Raw genomic sequence first — 12,163 nt, forward strand, 5'->3', positions numbered from 1 at the left:
TTGCAAGATTTTTTTTCAATAATAGATATTATTCATACTATTTTACATAAAATAAGATTATATTTATGACCATGATTACATTTGGTAAAATATGATAAAGGAAGAAGTGATTATCCTAAAATCACAATTTAAGTGCAAAAAGGTCAAGTAATGATAACGTTGCTCACCAAGATGCACACTGACCATCAATTTTCTTTACGATTTTGAGTCATACTATATGAGTAGTTATCTAAAATATACTTCTAAAAAATCCTTGATATAACTCATATCACGAGTGACATACTTTAAAGTGAAGGCATCTTGCTCACTAAATAGAATGTTTCCCTGCCTTTGTGCAAACGAAGACTTATTCTTTTTCAAATTCTGAATTAGTTAAGGAATTAATTTAATTGCTATTATTATACTGGTATAATCTGGTTAGGGCAGTTTACGCTTTACAAACCGCGAAGCGGTTTATAAAAATGCGTAAACTGTTCCAACCCAGGTTATACCAGTATAACTTAGGCAGCTATTAAATTCCTTCCTTATAATTTAATTTTCCATTAATGTGTTATAAAGTGTAAAAAATAAGACAATTTCTCCTTTTAAATGATTTCAAATTGTACGTATATTAAATATAACGTCAAGTGGATTGATACGTTTTTGACCTAAGTCATTGTGACGTAGGCAACCCAGGTTATACGGTATATTCTAATTTTTATCTTGTTTGGAATTTGTTGGTGGAAAAGTGACAACGGAGAGCAATGTGTATTCTCTTGTGAAGGAGAAGATACCTCTTACCTTGCGATTTTACCATTTTCCCCAAATTAAAAGGAAATCTCAATGAAGTTTTTATCGATCTAAGATTAACAGTGAAATACACCTTTTCCTTTTAAGACCTGGGATGTTCTAAATCTTTATTAGTATGTGGATGAAGCGACACCAGAAATGTATCCAAGAAAAAAATGGAAATGTTGTGAAAAAATGTTAAAACCGACGATGACGTTACTGACGTCGAAAATTGACCGGCGGACTGCACCGGGTCATGACGCATTTAATTTGGACTAGGTCATATCTATATTTAGGTACATGTGTATGACGATGACATTTTTTATGCTTTTCAATTTATGCGTACGTATTTATGTCATATATATATCAAGATATATCAATATATATCAAAGCAAAAATTATAGAAACAGAATGAGAATTTTATCGCGCCAGTCCACTAACTTTTTTGATCATGTACCAGTCGTAGTTGAATGATGCATTGGATAGAGCCGTAGAGTATGAAGATAATCGGCAGGTTTGAATCCCATTTCGATCGGCTTAATACTTATTTGATCCATAGTTTTCATAATCAATAACAGAATTTGGGATTTAAATTGTATGCCTATTTCAAAGCTTTCTTGAAGTATGAAATCATTCACAAGGCATGACAGCATATCTGTAAACACGTGTTGAAATCTTAATGATTAATTCTCGTACATGTATGTGTATTTTCATTTTCAAACAAAAAAAAATTACATTGGAATGTGGAGAGCAGACTTCAACAGAAATCGCCTTGAATAATTAACACAAGTTATTCAGTATTAATTGAAATATTTCTTTCTTTTGGGGAAGAAACTTTTCTGAAAAGTACACAATTCCTTTGCATACATATGTCTTAATTAAGATAATTACAGGTGTAAAATTTCAGCACAATTCCAAGTATTTATTTCCTACATAAAAAAATGATACAGACATATGATGTATAAGGGTGTACAAAGTTTGAATACGTTTGATAGGAGGAAACTGACCTTGCGCTTCATTCTTTACAAAATCGAATTAAATTTCCTGTTACTACATGAATGTTATAAGGGAGATTCGACTACTTCAGAAGGAAATAACAGTGCATAAAGCATTCCATAATAATATATATAGGATCAATAAGTTTCGTATTAATCTTGTACGACATCTTGGGGTTACAGGAATGGAGGAACTATGACTGTGTAAACTTGGATTCTATTCCAAACACCTGAACTAGGTGCCCTACCACTGACATTGAGTTATCTGACCAATGATGATCTAACCTGACAGCTACATACCCTCCCTAAAAGTCTTTCATAATATCCACCTAAGCTAGGTTATTTCTATCATTTATCATCTGTCAAGTCCTGGACAAAGCACTATACATGTGTAAAAGAAAAAGATTAGACTATGATTCAATATGAAATCCCCTTAGTTTAAGACAAATGCTCAACTGCCCGAAGTATCCTGTCTCCAAGAGAGAGAGAGAGAGTTGCAAGCCCACCACAAAGGTGTGACACTTTCATTTTACAAAATGTATAAAGGATAAAATAAGTTTGGATCAATATCCTACAAACGATCAAATATTAAGCGTAAATTCCCCCTTTTTCTTTCCTCTCGGTGTCACGAGAGTATTGATAGATTTGAAAAAAAAAATAAGAGGAAGAAGTGAATTATATAAGATATTTCTGAATTACATGAACAAGTTCGTTGAATTGCAAGTCTTCTCACAAAATTATTTGTAGTTGCAATAATAACCTATTCCTTAAAAAACCTGTTACATTGCTAAACAATTTCGTAATACTTAAATTATCACAAAAGAAATCATAATAAATTTTCATGAGAATTCGGAATTCATTTTCAGAAACTCCCATTGCTTAGGCGCAATGGATTCGATGCCAAGATACCTTTTTCAAATGTGTAGTAAAAGGAATATTTCCTTGTCACATTCTTAGCTCAAAAGTATGAGGATCTAATTATCATTGAAGTTACTGTTTTATATAAACTATAGAAGGCAAGTACATTTTTGATATTATTGCCATTATGGAAGAGACAAAGCAATGTTTTTGTGATGTTGTAATTGATGAGTAAAATTTGTATACCCCCAATGGCTTGGGGCGCCTATGATGTTTGGAGATGACGTACAAAAACCTGTCTGTTAACATTTGAATATTTTTAGCAGAAAAGAGGCATCTTAAAATTTAAATGGTGAAGCTGAAATATATTTTATATATTGCTTAAAATTTAACATCCGCCAATCTGTGATTAGTGAGTTAAAATATTCTTAATTGATATGATTGATTGATTGTATGTTGTTTTACGTCCCATTCGAGAATTTTTCACTCATATAGAGACGTTATATACCGGTGAAAGGCTTCAAATTTTGACCTTTACTCGACACTCAGGGCCATTGGGCAGTGAGGGATCTTTATCGTGCCAACGCCTACCGTGACACGGGACCTCGGTTTTTAAGGTCTCATCCGAAGCACCCGCAAACTTTCACTTCAAAGTGCCGAGCGCCTGGCGAAGGAACAGTTGCTACTCATTTTTTTATAGGCTTAAGTCAGTCGCGGCCGAGATTCGAACTCACGACCTTCCGATCACGGAGCGAGCGCTCTACAGACTGAGCTACTGTGAACGGTCTTAATTTATATGAAAAGACTTTATAAGTACCGAACGGACGAGGTTTAAAATACTACTTAGGTTTTTTTCACTACTAAAGGTTAAACAATCATTGAATAAACTTGTATGCATACCAAGTCGATAAAATATTAGTGTGCGTTAATCCTTCTTGTCAAAACTCATATAATGTTCACATGTGAGAACAATACCATAATAATATTGTGAAGCAATGAATTTGCATGCGTAATATAAAAGTGGTTGTTGCATTCGAAACGTTCTAATTAAGTTAAGATTATCTATAACGATTTTCAACGAAAATTCCATGATAAGAGCATAGTAGTGACGCCATAATGTTTTAATGCCTGTGAAATTAAGTAAGCATCTTACTGCAAAGCACATTAAGAAACAAACATAGAAGATGAATATATCGTAAATTTTGCTGACAATTAATGCCTATACCGTATCGTGTTCTTTGCAAACGACCTGTTCAGATGCTTTGAAGATACATTTTCATGTTATCCCCCATCATGAGCCTGTTGGTTTGAAGGTATCATCTCAATGACTCATTACTTTTTTGGCATCCAGTACTGAGATTTTGGAAAACCTCAGTTTTCGTAAACCTCGAGTTTTACTTGAATGGAATTAAAATTCACAAATCTCTCGTATATTGAGCGCTCTCTCGAGGAGGTTTTTTCCTATTTCAAATTGTCCTTTTAAAACTATTTGGTAAGAAATAGAATCATTTTAACACCAGTCTGTTTTGTTCTACTTGAATCCCTATAAGCAGATAATCATTAATTTTATTGTTGTATGAAATGCAGGCTGTCTATGTAGCATGATTCGTAAATATGACTCATTGACAAGGACCTATCTTGCAAGACTTTACATCATCCGCCCCTGTGAAATGCCAAATTTAGTCATTATAGTGAGGTATTTATCGAGATAATTTTTACTGTGACAATGTGCATTTATTTTAAGATATCACCAAAAACTTTTTAAGATTTTTCATGATTAAAAACGCAGTAACATTGATATTTAAAGTGACAGTACGGCGCATCTCATCCAAAAACTGACTAGATAAAATTTTCCGACAAGATTTGGAATTTTTTTACTACTCATAAATGTATAAACTTTCAGAAAATTACAACTTTTACAATTAAATAATTTGGATTATTTCATTAAAATTAATAGTTATTTATGGGACGTAAATATATACATCGCAACGTGTTCGGGGTTCCACATTCCATGCTATGCACGCATGCGTAGTTTTCATAAACAAAACAGCATGGTTAGAGAGGGAATCCCGGTAGGCCTGCTACATTGACAAAGTCGACCAAAAAGAAAAAGAAACTGAAAATAGAACTTGAAAAAGCAACTTTCCTGACTAAAATTTAGTTTGGGGATTAATAAAATCGCTGGATAAGGAAGAAACGGGAACTGGGCGACACTCACGCAGGGCTCTCGAAGGTTCTATTCGACAGGTTTGTTGATATTAGTTATCATTTCTCATTTTTCCATCGCTTTCAAAGAAAAAAAATAGTGTAAACTCAACATAAAAAATACATTTTTGATTTATAAACATTGTTGCCATTTAAAATGCTAATTTTTTTTAACTGTGCAGAAAAATATTTTGTTTGACATTTGCCGCGATAACGTATGATTAGTTGGTTTTTCCTTTCTCGGACCCCAATACACAAAACGTAAACATTTGTACTTTTAATTCTGTTAAATTCGCCTGAATGCAGACTAAAATCTTTACGATTATTATTTTAGATTATTTTATCAGAAAGTTATGATAATTTGTGTTTTTGAAAATTGCTTTCACCTAATATTCATTATAACTGTAAACTCTACAGTGTAGGCACGTGCCGTTTTAGAATTCACGTGGTACAAATAAACAGATCTAAGATTGCTCCAGTTCGTACGCCCCTTGATTTTCCGGCAGATTCTAATTACGTTAATTTTGTTTGAGTAGAGAATATTTCTGTTTCTCAAACTGCTTACATCAACTTTATACCTTATTTCTTAATGACATATTGGGTAAATTTGGATGAAAAAGCACACATTTTGGAGCCGTACTGTCGCTTTAAGCAATAATTATAAAGTGTGTACATCAATGACTTTTGATGGTCCTAGATGCTGTGAAGAAATAAAACATGGAGATAAGACAAATGTTACATTCAATGTACTTTACCTCTCAACAGAGAAAATAGTTTACATTATGTTAATATTCTGATGAAGGTAATGTTTTGTTTGTAAAAACATTTATTTTTGTTAGAAGAAAAATACATTTTGCAATGTTAGCAATTTTTCAGCGATTCAAGGAAGCTTAACCAAATTTTCGCCGTAATCAACGATAACATCACCATTAAATTCTATTTAACAAGACGATTATAGAGATAAATGTAATTGTTTAATATACTTGCCCCGGTTAGTTTACCTTCAATGGAAATCAAGAAAACATTGCTAACACACCCAAACAACTCAAATTACGCAGAAGGAGTATGGGTATTGAATATGTCAAGTCAATACGTTTGTACTGGTGCCTTTTGAATTCAGTGAATATAATTGTATTGTTGAATGACGTGAATTTATTCCTGTTATTTGGTTATTGATGATCAGATCAAGTTCTTTCTTTGAGATCAACATACACCTTAGAAGGTTAGAAACCCTTTTTGTTTATTTACAAAGAAATAAAATGTTTGTACTTTGAAAAAGTTTATATTTTAACAAATTTAAAAGATTGATTGTTAATTTCACCTTTGGTAGAATAAAAGTCAAACAATCAGCTTATGGAAGATTGTTTTGGAATTCTCTTTTAAAATGGATTCTAAAAAAGGTACCTATATTAGTTTAAGTGTTGATAAACAGTTGATTCATACACTTAAAAAAAACCGTAGCCGTAGCTCAGTCGGTAGAGCGCTCGCTCCGTGATCGGAAGGTCGTGTGTTCGAATCTCGGCCGCGACTGACCTAAGTCGATAAATAAATCGGTAGCAAATGTTCCTTCACCAGGCGCTCGGCACTTTGAAGTGAAAGTTGCGGGTCCTTCGGATGAAACCTTAAAAACCGAGGTCCCGTGTCACGGTAGGCGTTGGCACGAGGATGAAACCTTAAAAATCGAGGTCCCGTGTCACGGTAGGCGTTGGAACGATAAAGAACCCTCACTGTTCAATGGCCCCGAGTGCCGAGTAAAGGTCTAAATTTGTAGCCCTTCACCGGTATATGGTAACGTCTCTATATGAGTGAAAAATTCTCGAATGGGACGTAAAACATCAACCAATAAATCATACACTTTAAAAGAATGAAATACAATTTGAAATGTTATTATGATTCAGATGGGAATTGACATCTCGAAGGAAACACCTCTTATTCATAAATCTGTTATTCCTGGTTTTTTTTTTACTTTGATTAATAATTATTATTAAGAGAAGGTATTGGATTAATTCTACCGTGTTTTTGTGTACAGGGTTGGTATGTTTCACATCAAGGTGCCTTGATAAATTGCCTTTTCCCAAGGGCTTACACCTAATAGATCTTTACCATTTTTTGAATAAGTTTAAAAATGCTCCTGCGTTCGTGATATCGAGAAAATTACTTAATTGACTACATAAAATACACGGTAAAGGTCACACATATTTCAACTTGAGCCCCATTACTTGAAACTTAAACCAATAAAATACCAATTTTATTTAAAGCAGCAGCACTTTTCGAAAAGTACAAGATACATAGAAACAATTTATCGCATTTCGTTTGAAATAGGGTATGCCCTTGCGATGTTGAGATTTGTTTATGACATCCATTCATTACACATAATATCACGTAAAAGTCAAAGCAGGTGACCGAACTAAATTCAATACAGACTGGGATATACTATATTAATTCAATTAATATTAAAGTCATGTGATAATATGGTAGTTTTACAAAAATAATTCAGTTTAAAAAAGTGTCTATTTGCACACTTCTTTATTCCATTGAGTTCTTTATAGTAGGCCTTAACATTGCTGCTTATACTAATCATTACCCTTCCATTTCCAAAATGAAATCATGATATGCAATCTCCAAAGTCAGCTCAAAGCAGATCGAAATTCTGTGCATGTATCTTTTCTTCCTCTTTTGCGAAAATGCAAATTGATCTCGGAAACTATTTTGAAAGCTTTCTTTATTCTACGTTGTTTTATTTATTTTAATAAAACCATACTAGCCGATGCAGATTCACCCATTTTTTCCCCATCATTGGAGCAAAGATTTTTATATATTTTCTCACTTCTAGTACTTGTAATGATTCGAACAAAAATACTACAGGTACTGGTAAAAAACAACACAGCTTGAATTTTAAATGTTTATTTAAAATCCCTTTAAAAACATGTGACTATCGTTGAAAGATGATAAGTTTTGAAATGGCCTGATCTCTTAACAATCTTCCAACGGTCTCCCTGTCATCATGATCTCTAAGTAATTTCCTAATAGCCTCCACAGCCTTCATACGCTCTGAATTTAATTCTACCCAAAACAGTCTCTCAACATTCGCAATGGTAAGCAAAAAATATAAGAATGCTTGAAGATTGCCTAAAAGAGAGTAGAAAGATCGTCTTGGTTATCACAATGCTCTATCAGAGGTTTTTTAAGAAAGAAAAATGATTTTACACCTTGAAAGTCCTCTATACAGGTGTAGCGAGCGTTGCAAGATCACTGAGCGTTTTAGATTATGCTAGGTCTTTTTAAGGGATTGTCCAACTATTGCCATGACCTCAAAATCTCTCAAAGATCTACACCGTCTCCATGCGGTCTATGAAATTAAAATTCACAAAAAACAAGTTTTTTATTTGTCGCGAAAGTAATCAGTCTCTCAACGAACTCCCAAAGAGCGCAGAAAGATCACCCAAATGATCTTTCAGAGATCGTTCAGAAAAGCTAATATTTTGACGCTTTAGGATCTTTCAGTTGTCTTTTTAGGTTTTGTTGTGATCTCTCTTGTCTGCCCTCGATTTTGCAACAATCTCTATGCATCTCTCAATAATCTCGATTAGTCGAAAACAATCACTCAGCAAACTCTCACAGGTCATTATAGAATACAATGTAACCATTAATCTCTGAGGAATCTTTACGTATGCGCTCTTTAAACGCCTAAAAATCTCAGTGATCTCGACAGATCTTGCCATGAAATTTTCATCGCAAATCATGTGGTTTGTGATTTTTTATATTATTTACACACATACAGACCTATTGAGACTGTCAGAAACCACTGATCGTAAGTGCTCAGACTGGACATCTTTTCCATCGCCAAAAGATCGATCTCCATAAGTGTAAACTGGCTATAAGGTAGAAATGTTTGCGAGATCAAAGGGAAATCGCGGAAAGACTAGCTGAGCTTACTGAAGACTGCATCTTAAATCTATGAGAGATCAACGTCTGCCGCTGCAGCAATATGTTTAATATTTCTGCCCACAATAAGCGTGGTATTATCTCCCTTAAGATTTACACAGAAACGGACTTTCCGAGACTTTCAGAAATCACTGAGAGATCGGACAATTTTTAAATCGCCCGAAGATCTATAAACGATTTTTAAGTGTAAAAAGATCTTTTTAAACTTGGTCCTTCGCACTTAGCATTTCTGGTGTTTTAACCTCCTGTTTCCACTTGGTCAAATTTAAAATATCCTTCTCAAGAGCTGAAGTAGTTAAGTCTATAATGCTCACAATAACCGAGCAACATACCCTCATTCTCATCCGTTAGAATTGCAAAAAAAAAATTTATCTATTTTGCCATTCTGAACGGTATATTTCAGGAAATATAATTTTAAAATTTATTTTATAGGTCAATCATAAAGAAAATATGACAAACATCCAAAGCAGTACTACCTCTGGATATGAAAACGTTGGATTTTTATTGGCTGCATCCATCGTAGGAGGAACAATCTTTGTTCCTATTTTCTATTATGGAGAATTACCCCAGACCTCCATATTTAGTACCTACGTCACTCTTGGAATAAATATTTTTGCAAGATTTTTGGGCCTCATGACAATGGTGTGTGCAATTGTGTGTTTTGTATTTAGTAAGAGAGTTTGTATACTCAGTATAAATCGATCTCCCGTTTTGAACATTCGGATAGCTTTTTTGTGGCTGTTCTGTATTCTTAAATGTGCAACATCTGTAATACACTGTCTTTTACATATAAACTGTTTGGAAGGCCTGTATCTGCCCGCAGAGATTGTCACTATTCTTGTGATTGAAAGTTCTACGTTGGTCCCATTTGCTGTTTTCCAAATGGGATTTTTGACATATGCCGGGAGATATATTTTTCGTAATTTAAAATCTGTAAAATGTATTATCTTTATTATTGTGCTGTCAAATATTATTGAGGGAACGATTTCATTGGCGCGTCAAATTTCTGAGGACAAGGCGATTTACGATATAGTTAAACTTTACAACTGCACTTTCGTATCTGAAGCTTCTGGGAAGCGATTTGCCTACGTGATCAATTTCTTTCGATTACCCATATCTGTCGAATTTTCCATTCTGGCTACCACTTTTATAATTGCCTTGCAACCAGGCAATGATTGGACCATGAAAACAATTCGTGAGGAATCAATTGTGAATATTAATCGTTACTGGAGAAAGTTACTGGTCGTATCAACTGTGATTTTAAGCATTTTCATTAACTTGATACTTTTGATAGTTTCAAGTTATTGGGTAGCATGCAAAAATAATTTGGACATTAAAAAAATCCAACACAATACCACATGTGCGCAGACAGTGTTGGCATTGCTATGTATGTTAACAATTAACTTCCATATCTTTAAAAAACTAGAATTAAAAATTCAATTTGAAACCAGAATGATAACCGTAAATGATGTAGCTCTATTAATCTCTACTGCTGCTTACCTTGGAGTTCTTACTGTATCGCATGCTATCGTTCCAGATAATGTGAGAAGTTTTACGGCTGTCATAACTTGCCTGGCCATTTTTTACCAAACAAATTTCCTTCTTTATGGAAAACGAATAACATTTGCAAATATTGACGATATTTCATCATATACTCTTAGAGGATGTTTTGTGGTTCTGATGGGAATAAACTTCACTTCATGGTTCACTGACTCCTTTTACGGACTGTTGGTTATATCTCGCTGGAAACAACTAAAATTAATTACAGATAATGATTTTATTCTATATTTGCTTTTCCCGTTTTTCGCTTACTTTCGATTTCAGTCGACAATGGAACTTTTAGAATTCTATAGAAAATTATGACTTCAAGTACTATACATCACACATTTCAAAGTTCGTTTTTAACTTTGCAATTAATGCTCATTTTAACAAACAATAGAATAAAACATTTCTTTGCATTACTATGTCAGGGGTAGGTAAAATAAAAAAAAAAATACATTAATTTTATCCACAGTTGTCTACTCGAGACAAGTGAATAAAATGCACCACTGTCTTTTAGCAAATTGAAGACCTATTCTATAATCCTAATTACTTCCCTAAACTTTCAAGTAGAAAAGAATTCATACTCGTCATTTCTTATTTAAGAGGGAACTTTTTCTGAGTAATACGGAACAAAATACAAATTTTTCTCATGGTTCCCTTTGCGATATCTCTATTTGATAATATTTGGAAAGCATACATAGGCTAAGTATAGTCAGTATTGAGTATTTATATCCTTTCAACATGCTGAGGGAATGGTATATTAAGCGCAAAAATAATAATACCGACACAGTTTGAAATATCTCTCGACGATCATAAACGGTTTAAAATCCAAAACATTTAAGAGAGTATTTTGTTTGTTTTTTTTATATCGCATAAAGTTTTAAAACAGTCATCCAATAATGCAGAATTCTGGCCGTAATACTGGGACTTATGGACATATCCTTTTGGCATCAGGACTTCTAGGTGGACTCTGTATGCCCATCATTTCATCTCAACTAGAAAGGGGTAGTGTTGACGCCATTGTCAGTACAATCAGTTCTTCCACTCAGCTGGGAGGATCGGTCACGATTCTTTACACAACGCTTGCTATTTGTACAAATAAAAGCAAATGGATTAACAAAAAATATAAATCCACCGCTGCTAACGCTAAAGTGTTTGCCCTTTGGGTTCTAGGTGTTATATTGTGCAGTCTTCGCCTGATAGACAATAATGTTTATCAACATTGTGGAAATCAAGTTGTGCAATTTTCATCAAAACTGAGTAAAAATGTTTCTTTGCTTTTCATTGTCATGCAAATACTCTTCATATCTTGGTGTAATCGGTATATTTTCTTGGAAACTCGAAAGTTAAAATATATAATGGCCCTGCTTGTTGTGACTAACATGATAAACTGGCTGGAAGCAAGTGTGCTCAGTATTTCTCTTCTGACAGATTCGAACATAACATATATAAGTGAACTTTGGAATTGCACGGTTATAAAGGAGAAAAATTATGAAACGATATTTCAACTCACGGATATGCTACTTTTACCTTCCGTCATGGAATTCAGCATTCTTGCGACTACAATAGTGATCAGCATACTTCGTGTTCATAAAATGGGTAACAACAGTTATTTGACTATGCCACTATCTTCCGAGGAAGCAACAGAAATGCGGAGACAATTTTCGTTTTCTGGAAAACAAAAATTGTACACTACAATTCTCGTTTTCACTGTTAATGCACCATTTATCTTTTATATTATTACTTTCCCATTCTACAGGAACTTTCTGATGAGGATATTTTATCCATGGGTTATAAGTGTTGTTTGTGCAAAAGTCATAATACTTATTTTTATAAGTATTGCATTTTAC

The sequence above is a fragment of the Saccostrea echinata genome, unplaced genomic scaffold, assembly GCF_033153115.1.
Source record: "Saccostrea echinata isolate AGI-Se365-2 ecotype Australia unplaced genomic scaffold, CSIRO_AGI_Sech_v1 ptg000054l, whole genome shotgun sequence".
Taxonomy (NCBI): domain Eukaryota; kingdom Metazoa; phylum Mollusca; class Bivalvia; order Ostreida; family Ostreidae; genus Saccostrea; species Saccostrea echinata.